We start from the raw sequence: 22,638 nt of genomic DNA on the forward strand, positions 1-22,638 counted from the left end.
ATTAACATATCTGTCAATCCTGTGATTTCCATAATTCTACGACTATTCCTTCTTAGTGTTGCAATTTCAGTGTTGGGGAGTGTATATTCTAGTGGGGTATGTCCTCTTACGTAATATTTCAGCTTCTACAGATCTGAAGTGTGTTAGGAAGTCGTCATGGTTACAGTAATCTTCTTACAACATTTGTCATTTTCTTTTTGCACCCTCTCCCCATGAATGTGACTCGCCCAGGGGGATATGGGAGAACTCGGTACCCGGGCATTTACCTTCGTTGTAGGATGTCATGACAGTCGGCTCCCGGGCCCGTACTCTGGGGTCTCTCTTGAAAAGGGGCTTTGTCACTTGATAGAGCGGTTAGCAGTTTTGTCTTGTGACGCCACCTGTGGTTTCTGGTAATAGGTAACCAGCGCTGCTGCAGACCTCTGGGGCGGTTGACAAGGCAGCTGGGTTGGAACGGCTCCCCACAGGTGGAGCGGGCCCCAGGGCAGTGTGGAGGAAGGGATGCAGGTGAGAGGGGGCCAGGTCGGATCAGGGGGAATGACGGACACGCACACAGGAGATTCACTTTGGTACCTTCCCTGCTGTAAATAACAGGTACGGTCCAGGGTACTCGGTAGGAAGGGTGCACTTCTGGACTCTCCCCAGTGAGCAGGTATAAGGCCTCCTGGTCTGTTTCTTCCTCTCTCTAAGCTCCTGGCCAGCCTGCAACTGGGCCTAGCTTCTATGCTGTTTCACTCTCTCACCTGTCGGCTTGGTAGTAGGACTTTCTTCTGACTACCACGATCCCTGGACGCTGGGGCCTTCATGGTTCCTAGTCCTGTCAATGGATTTAGCTTCAGGTCGACCAGGGACTTGTAGTCCTCCTGGTATTCTGGTAATCCCTACTGGGTGTAGAGGACCCTGTAGGTGCGGACCCGGTGTCCAGTTTGTATTCTGGGGTGAGCCTATGATGCTCCTCTGCCCCCTAGTCACTTCTCTCTGCTTTGCCTCCGGCCACACTCGGGGCCCCCTCAGCCTTCAGCACGTACTGTAGGCCTTGGCTTGCCTCAGCACAGCAGCCAGAGTGCTGCTTCTTCACTGATCTCCTAGCGTCAGCACACTCTCTCTACCTAACTCCACCCTCCAGTATATATATCCCTAACAGGGCTCCCTCTGGTGGTATGAGGTGGAAGGGTGGAGGTGTCTGTATGTAGTGAGGGCCTCTTGTGGAGAAGTCCGTCCATGCACCCTTTTTGGTCCTGTGGTACCTGTGAACAGCAGGGTGCCACGTTCCCCCCTAGTAAAATTCAGTACTCCTGGACTGAAGCATTTTGTAACAGGTTACAACAATGACAATTATAATAACAATAATATATTTTCTTAAAGTTACAGTGAGTTCCATAAAACAGGTGTCCATCTCACTGATAAAGATGCAAATCGAGCAGCATGAGGGACCTGTCCGAAAACCCTCAACATAGGCCCTGGGCGTGGCTGCAGGGCATAGGTGATCCGACGTTGGACCACGTCTTCCGCCACGCCAAACGGGTATTTGTTCAGTGGTCATCTGTTGCATACAATCAATAAGGGCACTTTAATAAGTGCAACTATTTACATGACAGTTTTTGGCTGCTCACAGTCCTCAGCCTACAAGTCTTTATACCCTTATGGGTAACTGGGCAACACACATATATAACTTTTTCAGTTCACACAATAAATAATAGTAGGCAATACCCAACTGGGTAACTATTTACACTTTAGGCATTTTGTATTTTAATCCCTAAACCTGGCATGGATTTGGCCTTATGTGCTGCATGTGGATCTTCGTAGCACTGGAGTGATACTGGTGTCTGTGTATGCACTATCTGCTAACCTATCAGATCTACATGTAGGTAAGTTATAGAAATGCCTCAATCTCTCTATAGGACTGGCAAGTGCACTGTTTACTGGGCCTTCAGGCTCTGCTTCAACTGGTGACCCTCCTCTTACTGGGGACTCTTCCTGTTCCTGAGCAGGTTCTTCTAGGGCGCTTACAGGTTCTACTTGTGGTGGAGGTTCTTTTGGTTGCTGATAGAAGTGTATCACTGGTATGATAACTGCTCCATCAAGTTGAGGAGAGTCCACAGGGAAGTCTCCTAGAACTGTATGAATTACATCTTCCTTGGGCTCTTCCAATGCTAGTGTGGCGCCCCTGAGGGTTCAGTCGCCACAGAGGTACTGCACCTCACCCAGAGATGTGGTGTCTCCTTCTCTCAGGTAAGGAGGGAGTGCTGCCCGGAACCCCAACACCCGCATTCAACACTACACTGCTCCAGGCCGGCTGGAAGGGCAAGATGCACTGTGTTCTGCTGAGCCCTGTCCTTGGATGGAGTGAGGTGAACCAAAGAGAGAGGGTACCAGTAGTGGGTGTAGGTGGAGGATGCAGAACAGTGGAGCACTTATAGAGGAGGTGTATATAAAGGGGGGCCATCTTAGAAAGAGTTAGTTAGTTAGTTAGTTAGTGAGTGTGGACTCAGTGAAAGGAGAAGAGGGGAGCAGAGTCTCTTCAGGAGCTCTGCTCCATGAGTGGGGCCTAGTAAGAAGAGGCCCAGGAGGGGAGCAGAGGAGGAAGGCTCCGGTAACAGAAGGGATCCCAGGGGGTACGGTGAGTGCAGGACGGCACCCGTACGCCCGAATCTGCCAAGTGTTAGAGGGATCAGGCCACAAGAAGGGAACCGGTCCCTGGACCAGCAGTGTTACTCTAGGTCTCGGCTGGAAAACCGGAGGCTTCTGCACTTCCATGGTGCAGTTGCCACAGTCTCAACCTAGTCACTGTGAAGGGCATCAAGTAGGTACGGGAACTCCAGGTTGCCCAGAAGGACTTCAGAGCACCCGATCGGGACTGTGTGTGGGGAAGCGCAGGGCAGGAGGGAGAAGACCCAGCGCGGGAAGTCGGTCTAGTAAGGAACATAAAGAAAGCGGGGTTCCGTCAAGCGTTCCTGATATACTTGAGAAAGTGCTGAACCCCTTGTCTGGTAGACGCAGTACGACGCAAGAGGCTGACACCCGTACAGTGTACCTGAGGAACTTAAACAGAACTGTGAGTAAACTCGGATGACTGCACTCCACTGCCTCAGTCAGTTATTTTTGCTGCGCCATCTCTCCTGCACCTCTAGCCCCAGCATCACCACCATCAATACTACACTGCCCTGGGGCCCGCTCCACCTGTGGGGAGCCGTTCCAACCCAGCTGCTCTAACAACCGCCCCAGAGGTCTGAAGCAGCGCTGGTACCTATTACCAGAAACCACAGGTGGCATGACGAACACTTCCTAAGAACTACAAATCCCATATAAAAATATTTTCCTTCCCCTTTTTGTTGACCGCCCTGGGCCACGGACCGGGCCGCCGCCACTGTGACATTTCCCTTCCCCAGCATCTATAGGCCCGGCACCGAGTGACCCACGGCCCTGGGGGCACGTCACTATAAGAGGTACTTCTTCCCCCTGTGTCTTCAGTAGACCTGGGCACAATTTCAAGTGATATCTTGAAACTGTTGCGGTTGTCTAACCTCCATTTTTGCTGATCAGGCAGGTTTTGCTGTTGTCAAATCTGCAATTTAACACAGTGTAGGGCTCTCTTTCCCACTGGTCATCGAGCTTGTGACCTCTTCTCTTCCGCTTTAGCACTATTTCTCCAGGTGCCAAGGGTTCTGCTGGTGCATGCTTATTGTACTGTTCTTCTTGCCTTTCCCTTACTCTGTTTAGACTGTCTTCGACACAGGCCTGTACTTTCCTGTACTGCTCTTGCCGACTTGTGTCCCAGTCTTCAGTGGACATATCTGCAGTAGGTTCTACCACTCCGAGTTCCAGGTTCATGGGCAATTTTCCAGGTCTTGCTCTCATGAGTAGAACTCACAGGTATGTGGTTATACAGGTCTACCAGGTCAGGTAGTTTATCTGGCCACTGGTTCCTCTCTTCCAAAGGTAAGATTTTCAACAGGTCTATGTTGTTCATTTTCTTGCACATACCGTTGGTTTGAGGGTGATACGGCGTAGCCCTGATCTTCTTACATCCATACAGGTGACAGAATTCTTTAAATAGCTCGACTTCAAAAAGGCAGGGCCTTGATCTGTGAGCACCTTTCCAGATATCCATGGGGTCTGCAGAAGTAGGCTTGGAACGTTCTTGCTGCAGTTTCTGCTGTCAGATCCTTGACAGGGGCTACCACCAGGAACCCGGAATAGTGATCCACCATAGTCAGTGCATAGGAATAGCCTTATCTGCTGGGTGTCAGTTTGACGTGATCCAGAGCGACAATCTCCAGTGGTTGGGTTGTTTTGATGGACTGCAAGGGTGCTTTCTGGCCGCCGTAGTCTTTCCTTCTGAGGCTACAGGGTCCACAATTCCGGCACCACCTTTCTATGGAGCTCCGCATTCCAACCCAATAGAACCGGTCCTTCAGCAGGGTTTCCAGCTTCTTCCAGCCAAAGTGACCTGCTTGATCCTGGTAGGCCTCTAACACCATCTGGATGTCTGTCCTGGGTACTACAATCTGCCACGCCATTTCATGGGTTCTAGGGTTGACATACCTTCTGCACAGCTTCTCTCTGTAGATGAACAGCCGGCTTCTCTCATTCCACAGTTGTTTGGCTTGTGGAGGAGCATCCTTCTCCAGGTGAGTACCTTCTTGGGTTATCAGTCCTTTGATGAGGCTGACAACCGGGTCACTGTCCTGGGTTTCCTTCCAGTTGTGATGAGGTAAAGGGTTTAGTGTCTTACCACGACATCTTCTGGAGGCGCGCTGCTCGTGGACCATTCCATTTCTGTGGAAAGCAGGTAGTTCAATTTCTTCGAGATCCTCCACTTCATCCTCGGTGTCTGACTGGTGGGGTATTCTTGACAAGGCATCAGCATTGGTGTTCTTGTGACCTGCCCGGTACTTGATTGTGAACTGGTAATTCGACAATCTGGCCACCCAACGCTGTTCCATGGCTCCCAACCTGGCTGTTTCCAGGTGTGTCAAGGGGTTGTTGTCAGTAAAGGCTGTAAATTTAGTTGAGGCTAGGTAATGCTTGAATCTTTCAGTGATAGCCCAGACCAAGGCCAGGAACTCCAGCTTGAAGGAACTGTAATTCTCCGGGTTCCTCTCAGTAGGGCGAACCTTCCTGGTGGCATAGGCAATTACCTTTTATCTGCCGTTTTGCTTCTGGAATAGCACAGCTCCCAGTCCCTCGTTGCTGGCGTCGGTGTACAACAGGAAAGGTTGGCTGTAGTCAGGGAAAGCCAGGATTTCTTCACCAGTTAGGATCTCCTTCATCACTGCAAAGGATTCAGTCTGTTCCTTGCCCCACTGGAATGGGGGACTTTTACCTCTCTTGGACTGTCCTATTAGGAGATCTTGTAAAGGTGCTGCCTTTTTGGTGTAGTCCTTTATGAACCTCCTGTAGTACCCGACCAGTCCCAGAAACTGACGTACTTCCTTGATGTTTCTCGGTTCAGGCCACTTCTGGATGGCAGTGACCTTCTCCGGGTCTGGTGCTACTCCCTCTGAGCTGACTATGTGCCCCAGGTACTGAACCTTCCGTTTGAGCAAGTGGCACTTGGAAGGCTTTAGTTTCATCCCATACCGGGACAATGCTTCAAATACCTCCGCCAGGTGCTTCAGATGGTCTTCATACGTCTTTGAGTACACGATAACGTCATCCAGGTATAGCAGCACTGTCTCGAAATTCCGGTGTCCTAAGCAACACTCCATCAACCTCTGGAACGTTCCAGGGGCGTTGCAGAGTTCAAACGGCATACTGTTGAACTCGCATAATCCCATAGAGGCGGTGAAAGCTGTCTTCTCCCGGTCTTCCTCAGCAACAGAGACTTGCCAGTACCCACTAGTGAGATCCAATGTGGAAAAGTAATTGGCAGATTTTAGTGCCGCCAGGGATTCCTCTATACAGGGCAAAGGGTATGCATCTTTATGTGTTATTCAATTAATTTGCCTGTAATCTACACACATCCTCATGATACCATCCTTCTTCCTGACCAGGACCAGGGGAGCTGCCCAGGGGCTACAGCTATCCCTTACTACCCCTGCCCTTTTCATGTCATGCAACATTTCTTTCGCTTTCAGGTAATGCGCTGGTGGTATGAGTCTGTAATGCTCCTTGATGGGTGGATGATTACCTGTGGGTAGGTGATGTTGTACCCCTTTGACCCTTCCAAAATCAATTGAGTGTTTACTAAACACCTGTTCATATTCCTGAACCACCCTGTAGACACCGTGTTTTTGATGGACAGGAGTGGCGTCAGTTCCAACATGGAGCTGCTGACACCATTCCTCCAGCTGAGCTTTGGAGTCATTGTCCTCCACCGTGTCTGGTGGGGTCAAGGGTTCCACTGTGTGTATAGCATCATTATTCACAGTATACAATCTGGCAACAGTGGAATATCGTGGCAATTTGACTTCTTCCCCCCCCCCATAGTTTAGGAGGCGTACGGGCACCCTTCCATTGTGCACATCAACTACCCCTCTAGCAGTTAGGTCTGTGTTCTGAGTTAACGGGCTCTACTACCGCCTGGTAGTTCTGTCCCCTGAGGCCTATTGCTGCCCTACACCAAATCAGCATTTCACTTAGCGGGGGAATCACAATGGGTATCGGGTCTGTCACCCGTACAATACCAATTTCACCACCTGTTAGTTTTACCTGTTGCTGGTACAGGAGGGCTCAAATTTCTTTCTGGAGCACCTTCCTCTTCCCTGGTTTGGCAGTGTCAGCCATCTGTTGGAGTAAGAACAACACTTCTCCCAAACAATTAACAACAACATTTGTACCAAGTATCATATATAAGTCTGTATCGCCAGGGTTAGACTCTACTACAATCAGTCCTTGGTCCTTTAGTTCTGCTCTTCCCATCTTCACTGTCACGTCCTTAACCCCGACTAGGCTAAGAGGAAGGCCATTGGAGGCATACACAGAGAGGTTTGGGTTTGGCGGGTGGAGTTAATCTATGGACCAGTACCTTTTGTAGAGGACATCAGGTATGATGGTTACCTGTGATGCGGTGTCCAGTAGGGCAGGTGTTGCGATGCTGTCCAGCACAATGGACAGGAAAGGTCTTCCTCCCACGAACCGGTAGTACCAGCTTGATGGGCCTGGTCGGTCTACTCCTGGGTGTCGGCCCTCGACCCGTTTAAATTACAGGTCCATGCGGGGTGGCCTGCCTTGTGGCAACAGTAGCAGACGAATTCTCTTGGAGGGCGACGTTGATCGTTGGTCCTCCCACGGGGTGGTGTTGTCCTCCTTCTTCTCCTCATCCAGGGGACATCCTCAGGGCTGTCGGCGAGTAGGATCCTTCCATCCGTCTCGGGCTCTGTCTGTAGCTGCAGGGCGCTCAGGACAGTGGTCAGAGTTTTACTTAACTGACGCACTTCAGAGCGCAGACTGTCCAGCTCGCTAGGGATGCAGGTGAGAGGGGGCCAGGTCGGATCACGGGGAATGACGGACACGCACACAGGAGATTCACTTTGTACCTTTACTGGTGTAAATAACAGGTACGGTCCAGGGTACTCGGTAGGAAGGGTGCACTTCTGGACTCTCCCCAGTGAGCGGGTATAAGGCCTCCTGGTCTGTTTCTTCCTCTCTCTAAGCTCCTGGCCAGCCTGCAACTGGGCCTAGCTTCTATGCTGTTTCACTCTCTCACCTGTCGGCTTGGTAGTAGGACTTTCTTCTGGCTACCACGATCCCTGGACGCTGGGGCCTTCGTGGTTCCTAGTCCTGTAAATGGATTTAGCGTCAGGTCGACCAGTACTTGTAGTCCTCCTGGTATGCCGGTAATCCCTACTGGGTGTAGAGGACCCTGTAGGCGCGGACCCGGTGTCAAGTTTGTATTCTGGGGTGAGCCTATGATGCTCCTCTGCCCCCTTATCACTTCTCTCTGCTTTGCCTCCGGCCACACTCGGGGCCCCCTCAGGCTTCAGCACGTGCTGTAGGCCTTGGCTTGCCTCAGCACAGCAGCCAGCGTGCTGCTTCTTCGCTGATCTCCTAGCGTCAGCACACTCTGACTACCTAACTCCACCCTCCAGTATATATATCCCTAACAGGGCTCCCTCTGGTGGTATGAGGTGGAATGGTGGAGGTGTCTGTATGTATTGAGGGCCTCTTGTGGAGAAGTCCGTCCATGCGCCCTTTTGGGTCCTGTGGTACCTGTGAACAGCAGGGTGCCACAAATGTAGATGGATTACACAATTGTTCTTGTTCACAATGTTTAACCTCGGCAATCGCAGAAACAAAAGTTCTGAAGGCACAGCAGGTGATCAAGAATGACTATGGTAAAGAGGTACGCTCAAACACATTTTTAGCTGATGGTTTGGTATCTAAAACAGTTAGGCTTGGGCTAGCCAGCAACTCTGCTCACATAGCCAAAAACATTTGTGCAACTTACTGTTGTGCTGTTTTAGAGATGTGGTTTGACTGACAAAAACCACAGGCAGGTTGCCATAAGATCGCATGTGACTTCTGCTTTAGTTCATTTGCTTGGTCTGGTACCTGGACACCGAGTTGCTCTAGTAAAACCAGAGTGAGTGTTCCCATGTGTGATCACTGTCTTCTGTGCTCCATTTGCGTAGGTTTATGTACCGCTGCTAACTACGAACAATCAAGTGGAAAAGAGCCAGTGCTTGCCAGACTATTTGCTGGAAGAGTAAAGTCCTCAGAAAGATCTAGAAAAAGCTCTAGCTCATCCAGCAGCAAAGGATGAGATCCAAGGAAGCTGGTTATTATTTATTGGTGACGTACAGGAAACGTTCAACTGTGTTACTACCCGGAGAACTGTGTACATATCGTCCTATATGTATTTTATATGTGATCTCCTTACAGATGAACAGAACACTAGAAGTTTCCTTATCTTTCCATTCATTTTTAACAAGAGACTACCTGAATCTGAGATACACAGCAGGGTCCTCCTTAGTATTCTTATAGCTAGAAGATTCTTGGAAATTAGTGGTAGCATTCTGTAAGATTATTTTAAGAAAAAAAAAAGTATGTTATCCATGTAGTGAGACTTCAGTCTAAAGTCACGTTCTCTTCGTGCTGTTATTAAAGTCATTAGACCCACAGACCAGTATTGTGCAAAAAAAATGTGCCCCTATTAAACTAGTATAAAACCACTTTAAGGATCTATGTTCTTATTGTACATGATGCCATTGTCTCAGGTTAGCAATGTATTGCTCTTCTAGCACTTATTACTGTACTGTGCAGTCTGATGTCAGTTCTGTATGCATGTCTGTTCTCAGCATATTAATAAAATATTGGCATTGTTCATGTATGATTCATAATTTGGATTGGTGCATTTTGTTAGCGGCGGAACCCAAGTGTGTTACAGCTCATCAGAATAGAAATTTAATTGGAAGAACAGTGTTAAGACATTCAGCAGAAACCATTTCAACAGTAAATGGGGAAGAACTCTCAAAAATTCTTCATTAAATGTCACTTGCTGAACCCAGCAGGAAGTACGGCGGCGTCTAAAAACCACTAAAGTTGACAAATCCCCGGGCCCGGATGGGATACACCCGCGAGTACTGCAGGAATTAAGTAACGTCATAGATAGACCATTATTTTTAATCTTTAAAGATTCCATAATAACAGGGTCTGTAGCACAGGACTGGCGTATAGCAAATGTGGTGCCAATATTCAAAAAGGGGACAAAAACTGAACTTGGAAATTATAGGTCAGTAAGCTTAACCTCTACTGTGGGTAAAATCCTGGAGGGTTTCCTAAGAGATGCTATAATAGAGTATCTGAAGAAGAATAACCTCATGACCCAATATCAACATGGGTTTACAAGGGACCGTTCCTGTCAAACTAATCTGATCAGTTTTTATGAGGAGGCAAGTTCTCGACTGGACCAAGGAAATGCAGTGGATGTTGTGTATATGGACTTTTCAAAAGCTTTTGATACGGTTCCACACAAAAGGTTGATACATAAAATGAGAACAACGGGGATAGGGGAAAATATATGTATGTGGGTTAAGAATTGGCTCAGTGATAGGAAACAAAGGGTGGTTATTAATGGAACACACTCAGACTGGGCCTCAGTTAATAGTGGGGTACCACAGGGGTCAGTATTGGGCCCCCTTCTTTTTAACATATTTATTAATGACCTTGTAGGGGGCATACAGAGTAATATTTCAATATTTGCAGATGACACTAAACTCTGCAGGGTAATCAATACAGAGGAGGACAATTTTATATTACAGGAGGATCTATCTAAACTAGAAGCTTGGGCTGATAAATGGCAAATGAGCTTTAATGGGGATAAATGTAAGGTAATGCACTTGGGCAGAGGAAATAAAATGTATAATTATATGCTTAATTGTAAAACACTGGGCAAAACTGTCACTGAAAAAGACCTGGGTGTATTGGTGGACGACAAGCTGACGTTTAGTGGCCAGTGTCAGGCAGCTGCTGCAAAGGCAAATAAAATAATGGGAGGCATTAAAAAAGGCATAGATGCTCATGAGGAGAACATAATTTTACCTCTATACAAGTCATTAGTGCGACCACACTTAGAATACTGTGTACAGTTTTGGTCTCTGGTGTATAAGAAAGACATAGCTGAACTAGAGAGGGCGCAGAGAAGAGCGACCAAGGTTATTAGAGGACTGGGGGGTCTGCAATACCAAGACAGGTTATTACACTTGGGGTTATTTAGTGTGGAAAAAAGAAGGCTTACGGGTGATCTTATTACTATGTGCAAGTATATGAGGGGACAGTACAAAGACCTTTCTACTGATCTTTTTACTCTGAGGCCAGAGACTTGGACAAGGGGGCATCTTCTACGTCTGGAGGAAAGAAGGTTTAATCATAATCACAGATGGGGATTCTTTACTGTAAGAGCAGTGAGACTATGGAACTCTCTGCCACATGATGTTGTAATGAGTGATTCACTATTAAATTTAAGAAGGGCATGAATGCCTTTCTTGAAAAGTATAATATTACAGGTTATATATACTAGATTCCTTGATAGGGCGTTGATCCAGGGAACTAGTCTGATTGTCGTATGGAGTCGGGAAGGAATTTTTTTCCCCAATGCGGAGTTTAGTGTTTGCCACATTTTTTTTTTGCCTTCCTCTGGATCAACATGTTAGGCTATGGGTTGAACTAGATGGACTTAGTCTTCCTTCAACCTTAAAAACTATGTTACCATGTTACTATGTATACTATGTAAAATTGGTGCAGAATAAAGGGAAACAATTTTGGAGGAGATGTAGATTCTTAAGAGCTGGTTATTTTCTAAACTGGTCAAGATAACAACTTAATATAGGTCCTAGAAGGATTTTATGAGCTACACCCATGCGGCAGCTGGAGTGGTGTAGAAGCATGACAGCTCAAACAGTGGAAACTTCCTCTGAAGAGATCAATCGTGTTACTATAAGCCAGTCTGATGGACGAATCCTGGCGCACATCACCTACTTAAACCTTTTACTGGCGACTGTCAAATTTGAGAGACTAGGTATAATATGATTTGGGTACTTTTCAGGGTTTGGGCTGGACTCCCTTTATTTCCAGTGAAAGGTACAGTTGCATTTTACAGAATTTTCAATATAAGTTTGAAGATGTCTGTAGCTTTGTGCCAAAACCAAGGTCCAAAATGACATAGATTGAGGTCAAGGCTTTGTGCAAACAACTCAAATTCCTGTACTCAAAACTTATCAATCAACTAAGTGAAGCATTGGCACAGCACCGACAAACCAAAACATCCCATCAGTCATCAGCGCCTGACCTCACAAATGGTGTATTGGCCACAAATTTCCATAGTCACTTTACCATCTTGTAGAAAGCCTTCACAGACAATGGAGGCTGTTATAGCTGCAAAAAAAGAAGCCAACTACAGGTGTATCTCAATCAATTTATAATCAAAGTATTGTCTGATCTCATCAGACAGTACTCACAAAGGTGAACACCACCAAAAGGGAAAAGAAAGGGAAAAGAAGGGAAAAGGGTGTGAGTAAAAGTGAAATTCTTTATTAAATAATAATATTAAAACCTAGTAAATCATACATCCCATTAGGGATGTATAATGGATCATGATCCACTAAATTCCCTGATCAGTGCCCTGATAACCTCTGTACAAGGGCCCATTACACTTATATCTACTAGACCTGCCACACTTTTGATGTCACCTTATATAATATTGGGAGTGTATCCAATGGGCTAGGATAATTTTTTACTATTGAATTCACACTGGCCATATGAGCCTTTATTTAATAAAATCTCTCCTGGCTGAGGATACTAGTACAATTCAGCACACTTTTGATATAATCTATGGCATCTATTTTGTAAGCATAAACCCAGCCATCAATTATAAGGGACATTGGCTAGGGGCTTATTTTACTAATAATTTGATTTACTGTCTGACTCTATCAGGAATTTAGTGGATCATGACGCCATTTATATAATCATGATCCATTATAATGATCTACTAGGTTTTAATATTAATATTTAATGAAGAATTTCACTTTTACTCACACCCTTTTCCCTTCTTTTCCCTTTCCTATTTGTTTATTTTTTTCTCAATAAATTTAGAATATCAACAAAAAGTTAATTTATTTCAGTTCTTCAATGAAAAAAAGTGAATCTCATATACCATATAAAGCAGGGGTGGGCAATTCATTTTCCCGAGGGGCCACATAAGACTGATGGTTGTGGAGGGCCGAACCAATAGGCTGAAATTAATTTTGCTCCATATTGATATCAATATATTGATTATAATTATTAGATTAATATTAATTGCATGACTTAATATTGAGCAGAAGTATGCTGACATCCCATTATATACCGTTTGAACACGAATACAACCCCTTCTATATACCGTATGAGCCCCATAGCCTCCCCACGTCCAGCAACAGACCCTCATAGCCTGCCCATGTCCTGCAGCAGACCCCCCATAGCCTGCCCATGTCCTGCCAAACATCCCATACACATTAAGAAAACACATATTCACCTTGCTCCCATTCCCCCGGTGCTGTGCCTCTGCTCCTGCAATGATGTCATCGCGTCAGCTGCTTCACACGCTGATTGGCGGGGGAAGGGGCTGGAGGCCCCTCCTATACCAATGCACTCAGCGGTGCGCACATGAAGACACGGTCAGGCAGCGGTGACAGCAGGGGGCAGGTATGGTGCGGTCCATGGGCCACTGCTTTAGTCCTTCAGCTCTCAGTCTGCGGGCCGGACTGAACAGCCAGATGTTGCCCGCGGGCTGCACTTTGCCCAGGTCTGATATAGAGTCATTACAAACAGTGATCTATTTCAAGTGTTTTTCTGTTAATGTTGATTATGGCTTACAGCCAATGAAAACACAAGTCATCTCAATAAATTAAAATAATTAACAAAAACACCTGCAAAGGCTTCCTAAGCATCTAAAAAGGTCCCTTAGTCTGTTTTAGTAGGCTCCACAATCATGGCGAAGACTGCTGACTTGACATGTCCAGAAGGCAGTCATTGACACACTCCACAAGGTCCCAGAGTTCCAATATTCATTTGGAAATCAAGGTCCCAGAGTCTGGAGGAAGAGTGGAGAGGTACACAATCCAAGCTGCTTGAGGCCTAGTGTGAAGTTTCCACAAACTGTTTAATCAAGACCAAAGTCAGCGCAGCCGTCTACGAAGAAATTTTAGAGCACTTCATGCTTCCCTCTGCCGACAAGCTTTTTGGAGATGGAAATTTCATTCTCCAGCAGGACTTGGCACCTGTCCAAACTGCCTAAAGTACCAATACCTGGTTTAAAAACAACAGTATCACAGTGCTTGATTGGCCTTCAAACTCGCCTGACCTTAACCCCATAGAGAATCTATGGGGTAATGTCAAGAGGAAGATGAGACACCAGACCCAAAAATGAAGACGAGCTGAAGGCTGCTATCAAAGCAACCTGGGCTTCCATAACACCTCAGCAGTACCACAGGCTGATCACCTCCATGCCACACTGCATTGATGCAAAAGGAGCCCCGACCAAGTATTGAGTGCATTTACTGAACATATATTTCAGTAGGCCAACATTTCGGATTTTAAAATCATTTTTCAAGCTCTTGTTATAAAGTATTCTAATTTACTGAGATAATGACTTTTGTGTTTTCATTGGCTGTAAGCCATAATCATCAACATTAACAGAAATAAACTCTTGAAATAGCTCACTCTGTTTGTAAAGACTCTATATAATGAGTTTCACTTTTTGCATTGAAGAACTGAAATAAATTAACTTTTTGATATTCTAATTTAGTGAGATGCACCTGTGTGTATTAACTTTTATTACCTTTTGACTATATAAAGTAGAAGATGATGGTGGCAGGTCCTTCAGAGTGGGTGGGGGGCTGATTTTTCTCGCACCTTTAATCCATTAAAAAGCAGTGCTATTAACCCCTTAAATGTCATTGTCATGTTAAGACATTTTTCGAGTTTTGGAAAACCTTTTGTCCAGTGTCTGCAGTCTGTTAAAAAGCCTGTTCTTTACTCGAATTTCTCTGACTCCCCGCATTGAAGCTCCACTGTTGATCTTGGTCAACTCTAGGCGGATTCGCTGTGCTCAGTTGACTGCTGTGCTGTTGGCGTGATCAGGGCCGGCTCCAGGTTTTTCTGGGCCCCGGGCGAAAGAGTCTCAGTGGGCCCCTTTAACACATACCATGATTCATGATGCAGAGATACGGCGGAGAAATATATATGTAGCACCCCGAGGACTCGGCTGCTACAGGGGTATTGCACCTCGAACCAGAGGTGTGATATTCCACTCCCGGGTAAGGATGGAGTGTGGACCGGGGCTCAGTAGGCTGCATGCACCACACACACCCCATTTCCGAGGAACAGACCAACGGTGCTCCCACTAGACAGAGTGCAGGCACGACAGCTTCTGTTCCTGGCTGGAGGAGGGAGGGGGAGGAAAACCCAGTGGTGTAGGAGCAGATAGGGGTGGGTTTCTGGGCATAGGTAGGAGCCCATTGGTTGCTAGTCACCTGGGCTCGGGTGTCAGAAGGAGGTATATAAGGTGGGCACTATCTTAGGTCAGTGGTCAGTTCAGAGAGGAGCTCAGCCAGAGAGAGCTGACAGGGAGCTGTGGCTCAGTCTGGGCCCAGCTCCAGAGGCAGGCCTGGAGTGGAGGCCAGAAACAGCAGAAAGAGAAAGGAGAAGGAACAGGAAGGAAAGTAAGAAAGGAACTGAAACGGAGGAGAAAGGAGGCAAGGAACACAAAGAAAGGCCCAGAGACACGAAGGCAGAAGGAACCCCATATTCCCAGAGGAGATACTGGGTGAAGGGTTGGCAGAGCAGGGTACCGGAACCCGAATTGGTGGAGGCGACTAATCCTCAGCCAAAACCGGAGGTTGTGACCACATCTTGGTGCGACCCCTCACTACATCCACCAGAAAGGCATACCGCATAGGGTCAGGGAGACCGGAGAGAGGTTTCACCAACAGAAGGCCCGAGGAAGCTGGACAAAGGTGGGTCACTGGTGGGGACGGCCAGTAGAAAGGAAGAGAGGGGAGCTTTCAGCCACACTCTGGAATTGCCTGGGAGTTGACCGAGTCCCTCACCTGGTGGACGCAGCACGGCTCGGGCAGTCACTGCTGGCCGAAGTGACCAGAGCAACAACTGTGAGTAAAGCTTTGGAAACTGCACCACACGTCTCTGTGATTCCTTGCCGCTCCAGCACCACTAGCACTGGGACACTCACACCATCACTCCCATCATCTTCCACATTAGCTGCCCTGAGGCAATACTCCTCCCGTGGGGAGTCATCCCATACTCAGCTGCGCAAACAACATCAGCCTCAGCGGTCGGCAGCGCAGCGGCGGTCCCCACTGACCGCAATCCACGGGTGGCGTAGTCGGACACTTATTACAACATTTAGACTGCCACTGGTTTGACCACCCTGGGCACGGACCGGGTCACCGCCACGGAGAACTACAACCCCCAGCGATCCGGCTCCGGGTATTCCCCCTGCACAGCAGCAGCAGCACAGGCCCAGGGGGCGCGTCAACTATATATAGTACAATGCAAAGATTTCACTTCTTACATTACATGAGTGATATCTATTGTAAATTCCACAATAGCTCAGAAACCGGTGAATCGCTCCACACAGAATACTGTCCCCCATATAACGCTCCATACAGAATACTGGCCCCCATATAAGGCCCCATACGGAATACTGGCCCCCATATAAGGCCCCATACGGAATACTGGCCCCCATATAAGGCCCCATACGGAATACTGTCCCCCATATAAGGCCCCATAAGGAATACTGGCCCCCATATAAGGCCCCATACGGAATACTGACCCCCATATAAGGCTACATGCGGAATACTGGCCCCCATATAAGGCTCCATGTGGAATACTGGCCCCCATATAAGGCTCCATGCAGAATACTGGCCCCCATATAAGGCTCCATGCGGAATACTGGCCCCCATATAAGGCTCCATACGGAATACTGGCCCCCATATAAGGTCCGTACAGAATACTGGCCCCCATATAACGCTCCATACAGGATACTGGTCCCCTTATAAAGCTCCATACAGGATACTGGCCCCCATATAACGCTCCATACAGGATACTGGTCCCCTTATAAAACTCCATACAGGATACTGGCCCCCATATAACGCTCCATACAGGATACCGGTCCCCATATAACGCTCCATACAGGATACTGGTCCCCTTATAAAACTCCATACAGGATACTGGCCCCCATATAACGCTCCATACAGGATACTGGTCCCCTTATAAAGCTCCATACAGGATACTGGCCCCCATATAACGCTCCATACAGGATACTGGTCCCCTTATAAAACTCCATACAGGATACTGGCCCCCATATAACGCTCCATACAGGATACCGGTCCCCTTATAACGCTCCATACAGGATACCGGTCCCCTTTTAACGCTTCATACAGGATACTGGCCCCCATATAATGCTGCATGCAGGCTGTTACCCCCCACATAATGCCCCATACAGGCTGTCCCCCCCTTATAATGCTCCATGCAGGCTGTTACCCCCCACATAATGCCCCATACAGGCTGCCCCCCCCCCCTTATAATGCACTATGCAGGCTGTTCCCCACCTTATAATGCCCCATACAGGCTGTCCCCCCCCTCTTTATAATGCCCCATGCAGGATGTCACCCCCCCCTCTTTATAATGCCTCATGCAGGATGCCCCCCCCTCTCTTTATAATGCTCCATGGAGGATGCCACCCCCTCCCCCCCCTTCTCTTTATACTGCCCCATGCCTCCATACATAAAAAAAAAAAAATCAAATACTCACCTCCCTTCTCCTCACCTGCTACCTGCTGCCCGCTGCTCGGGTCCGAACTCCAGCGTTGTCAGCGTCTTCCCGCTCAGCGCTCCCTGTGACGGCTCAGGGGAGGGCGCGGTGTAAAGACGTCACCGCGCCCTCTGACCTGAGACGTCACAGGGAGCGCAGAGCAGGAAGACAGCGGATCTGACGCGGCACGGGGAGAGGTAAGTATCCAGCTGCCGGGGCCCTGAGCAAGCGGCGGAGAAGGGCGGGCGCTGACACCGCTCTCCTCCGCCCATAGCCCAGCGGGGTGCGCGACCGCCAGTGGGCCCCTCTGCCTGCTCAGGGCCCCGGCATTTGCCCGGGTTCGCCGGGTGCTGACGCCGGCCCTGGGCGTGATGTCAGCATTGTAGACAATAACAAACACCGAGAGCAGTGTCAGAGATTCATTTAGTACTTTTTAAACTGCAGCTGTGGAGTAGGTTTTTAAGAAGCAAAAACGTCTTTTTTTAAAGTGACTCTGTCAACACAGCATGCTGTACCCTTGGCGTGGCCTATCAGTTCAGTGCACCTTTTCACCTGCTCCTCTATCTTCATCCTTCTCTGGATCTACGATGCCAGAGTTGTGAATCAAAGAACATGAGGCTGGATATTGAGAGAAAACAAGCAGGTGGGAAGGTGTATTTAAATGTTTGGCTCCGCCGTGTAGCACTGAGCTGCAGGATTTAGTTTGGACAGTCATTCTGTGCTGACAGTCTGTTTAAAGAGATCCTGGCTTTGTAATACTGATGAAAATTGTTACGGATCCGGGTGGTGGAACCTCTGTGCTGCGGTGCAAGGAGGGACCAGAGGGGCGTAACTAAGTATCAACTCGGACTGACCAAGGTCGCACGGCGGCTCAATCGACTCCGTGACCAGGGAGGGACCGAGCAGAGGGACCAGGTGCCACTCTGGGCCAGACCTTGTATGAGAGCAGGTGACTCCCACAGTCAGATGGCAGGGACTGACAGGTACAGCAGATGAGTACGGCAGGCAGGCTGACAGGTGGTCCGGGTAGACGAACTGGCGGACACCACGGGTAACTGGCAGGAGCTGCCAGGTAGACAGGCTGGTAGGCATGGTAGGTAACAGGCAGGAGCCTCCAGGTAGGCAGGCTCGTGGGCACGACAGGTAACAGGCAGGCGCCTCCAGGTAGGCAGGCTGGTAGGCACGACAGGTAACAGGCAGGAGCCTCCAGGGAGCCAGGCTGGTGGGCACGACATTTAACAGGCAGGAGCCTCCAGGTAGGGTGGCTGACAGGCACCACAGGTTACTGGTAAGTCCTCCGGGTAAGCAGACTGGCCAAGCCCATAGACAGACTGGCGGGTTGGACCATAGGCAGACTGTCGGGCTGGAGTGTGTACTGGCTGGCAGAGACAGGTAGCAGGTAAAGGCTCCGGGTAAGCGGACTGGCCAAGCTCATAGACAGACTGGCGGACTGGGCTTTAAGCAGACTGTCGGGCTGGACTGGTAGTCAGGCTGGCAGACTGGACTGGTAGTCAGACTGGCAGCGGGACTTGAGGGCTGAAGCAGAGTTTAGTACACAGAGCAACAACCTTGCACGGGCACCTCCATTTTGGAGGAGGTGCCTTATATATGAGAGGTCCTTCGGTCATTGGCCGGGGACTCTTTAGAGCGGCGCGCGTGGCCCCCTTAAGAGGGAGGAAGCGCGCACGTGCTCCCTAAGCACAGTGCCCGGAAAGATGCGCCCGCCGACAGCAGCAGCAGGGGAGCAGGAAGATGCCGGGCCAGGAGCGCGGCGGTAAGGTGGGACGGCGTCTCTATCTGTCTGGGGGCAGAGACACTGATGCTACAGCACTCTCCTCCTTTACGGCCCCTCTTTTTTAGGCCTGTAAGAAATTCTTTAAGAAGAAGAGGGGCGTGGATATTCTCCCTGGGGTCCCAAGTTCCTCTCCTCTGGGCCAAACCTCTTCCAATCCACCAGAAAAAAGGTTTTTCCTCTTACCCTTTTGGTGGCCAGAATGTTCTCTACCTCATAGACGTCCTCAGCGGAGACCGCAGCTGGGGTGGTACCTGGATCGTCTGAAAAAGAATTAAGAACAACTGCTTTGAGGAGAGATACGTGGAAGGAGTTGGGGATCCGTAAGGTGGCTGGGAGTTTTAACTTGCAGGCCACTGGATTGATTTGCTTGAGGACTTCAAACGGACCGATGAACCGCGGACCCATCTTATATGAGGGTATTTTGAGACTAACATGTTTGGATGAGAGCCAAACCTTGTCTCCTGGACGGAATTGAGGCGGATCCAGACGTCTCTTATCGGCATGTCTCTTCATCCGCTCGGAGTATTGAAGAATTGCGGATCTAGTGTCCTCCCAAATGGTAGAAAATTCGTTGACCAGAGACTCCGCGGCAGGATTGTCCACTGAAGCTGAGACGGGAAACTGAATCCGGGGTGTTGACCGTAGACCACAAAGAATGGGACTTAGAAGAAGATTCGCTCTCATGGTTGTTATAGGAGAACTTGGCCCATGGTAGAAGCTCTACCCAATCGGTATAGTGAGCGTTGACGAAGTGCCGGAGGAAGCTGGTAAGGATCTGGTTGATACGTTCCACTTGGCCATTGGACTGAGGATAATAAGCAGAGGAGAAATCCAGGGAGACATCCTGCAGCTTGCACGTAGCTCTCCAGAAGCGCAAAGTGAACTGGACCCCGCGATCAGACACAATGTGGAGGGGTAGGCCGTGGAGACGAAAGATGTGATGGATGAAGTCCTTAGCCAGCACAGATGCAGACGGGAGACCAGGCAGAGGGATAAAGTGCGCCATTTTAGAAAAGCGGTCAGCGACCACCCAAATGATAGCACAACCGGCAGAAACAGGGAGATCCGTAATAAAGTCCATAGCATTGTGTTGCCACGGGGCAGCAGGTACGGGAAGAGGCAGTAGACGGCCGGCTGGAAGATGTCTTGGAACATTGTTGCGGGCACAGGATGAACAGGCCGTGATGAAGTCTACAACCTCCTTGCGCAGGAAAGGCCACCAGTAATGCTGGGTAATGAGCCGGAAGGTCTTCCTCTGGCCAGCGTGGCCGGCTAGTTTAGATGAATGGCCCCAGTGAAGAACCTTTTTACGATCCGGAACCGCTACAAATGTCTTACCGGATGGAAGACGAGACAGGTCCAACGGAGCCACATTCATCACTTTGGAAGGATCGATGATATACATAGGCTCCTCCTCTTGATCGGAGGACAGGAAAGATAGGGATAAAACATCGGCTTTAACGTTCTTGTCCGCAGGGTATTAATGTAGGGTAAAGCTGAAACAGGCAAAGAACAGAGACCACCGGGCCTGATGCGGATTGAGTCTTTGAGCGTTTTGTAAATAGGCCAGGTTTTTGTGATCAGTGTAGATGACCACCGGGTGCAGAGCCCCCTCTAGGTAATGCCTCCAGGTAGGCTGGCTGGCAGACACCACAGGTTACTGGTAAGTTCTCCGGGTGAACAGACTGGCCAAGCCCATAGACAGACTGGCGGGTTGGACCATAGGCAGACTGTTGGGCTGGAGTGTATACTAGCTGGCGGAGACAGGTAGCAGGTAAAGGCTCCGTATAAGTGGACTGGCCAAGCCCATAGACAGACTGGCGGACTGGGCTGTAAGCAGACTGTCGGGCTGGACTGGTAGTCAGGCTAGCGGACTGGACTGGTAGTCAGACTGGCAGCGGGACCTGAGGGTTGAAGCAGAGTTTAGTACACAGAGCAACAACCTTGCACTGGCACCTCCATTTTGGAGGAGGTGCCTTATATATGAGAGGTCCTTCGGTCATTGGCCGGGGACTCTTTAGAACGGCACTCGGCCCCTTTAAGAGGGAGGAAGCGCACGCGCCCTAAACACAGTGCCCAGGAAGCTGCGCGCGCCGACAGCGGCAGCAGGGGAGCAGGAAGACGCCGGGCCAGGAGCGCAGTGGTAAGGGGGGCGGCGTCTCTGCCTATCAGGATGCAGAGACGCCGATGATACAAAAATGACGCCTGTGGGGACAAAATCAGATTTGCGTTTTTTTAATTTATCAAAAACATTTTTATTGGGCAAACTTTTGCATCTTACAAATTGGTTGATAAAATAATCATATTATATAATCCCAACAAATTGAGTACAATTTTGTATCAATCATTGTTTATGACAGGAATACAATGCCTGTCATAGGATTCCTCACACCCTTCCCTCTCACTTATCTGAACTCACATTTTAATATATCGAGTACAATAACTAGACAACAGTTTAAACATGAGGAACATACAGTAAGGTGTTTCAGATCTGAAATATTGGTTCGTTTTTAAAGGAGAAGTAAGTTAAATATGACATCTCTTGCTAATACCTCCAACACTACCGCTGGGCATTTAATCCAGTGTCCACACTATTTACCAAATTTCGCAATGGCCCCCCTTTTTATGTATATACTTTTTTTCCATCAGAATGGTGGTATTTAAACAACTCACAAACTCCTCGGAGATAGATATAATTTCTAGTATCTATCTCTACATATCTAGCTATCTACAGTGCTGGCCAAAAGTATTGGCACCCCTGCAATTCTGTCAGATAATACTCAGCTTCTTCCTGAAAATGATTGCAATCACAAATTCTTTGATATTATTCTCTTCATTTAATTTGTCTTCAATGAAAAAAACACAAAAAGAATTGTCCTAAAGCCAAATTGGATATAATTCCACACCAAACCTAAAAAAGGGGGTGGACAAAAGTATTGGCACCCTTTGAAAAATCATGTGATGCTTCTCTAATTCGTGTAATTAACAGCACCTGTAACTTACCTGTGGCACCTAACAGGTGTTGGCAATAACTAAATCACATTTGCAGCCAGTTAACATGGATTAAAGTTGACTCAACATCTGTCCTGTGTCCTTGTGTGTACCACATTGAGCATGGAGAAAAGAAAGAAGACCAAAGAACTGTCTGAGGACTTGAGAAACCAAATTGTGAGGAAGCATGAGCAATCTCAAGGCTACAAGTCCATCTCCAAAGACCTGAATGTTCCTTTGTCTTCCGTGCGCAGTGTCATCAAGAAGTTTAAAGCCCATGGCACTGTGGCTAACCTCCCTAGATGTGGACGGAAAAGAAAAATTTACGAGAGATTTCAACGCAAGATTGTGCGGATGGGGGATAAAGAGCCTCGACTAACATCCAAACAAGTTCAAGCTGCCCTGCAGTCCGAGGGTACAACAGTGTCAACCCATACTATCCGTCGACATCTGAATGAAAAGGGACTGTATGGTAGGATACCCAGGAAGACCCCACTTCTTACCCCGAGACATAAAAAAGCCAGGCTGGAGTTTGTCAAAACTTACCTGAGAAAGCCTAAAACGTTTTGGAAGAATGTTCTCTGGTCAGATGAGACAAAAGT

General features: G+C 48.3%; 1 protein-coding gene across 1 annotated transcript in view; it reads left to right on the forward strand.

Moving 5' to 3' along the window:
* The window catches only part of LOC141176301 (armadillo repeat-containing protein 1-like), a 31,535-nt gene extending 22,447 nt beyond the window's left edge, over positions 1-9,088 (forward strand). The window contains exon 7 of the mRNA XM_073660237.1: positions 8,577-9,088. The gene's annotated coding sequence lies outside the window, so the exon portion shown is untranslated. The remainder of the gene's footprint in view (positions 1-8,576) is intronic.
* Positions 9,089-22,638: the final 13,550 nt, after the last annotated feature.

This window comes from Phyllobates terribilis, unplaced genomic scaffold (genome assembly GCF_046119375.1).
Source record: "Phyllobates terribilis strain yellow unplaced genomic scaffold, ASM4611937v1 Scaffold_24__1_contigs__length_18792416, whole genome shotgun sequence".
Lineage (NCBI taxonomy): Eukaryota > Metazoa > Chordata > Amphibia > Anura > Dendrobatidae > Phyllobates > Phyllobates terribilis.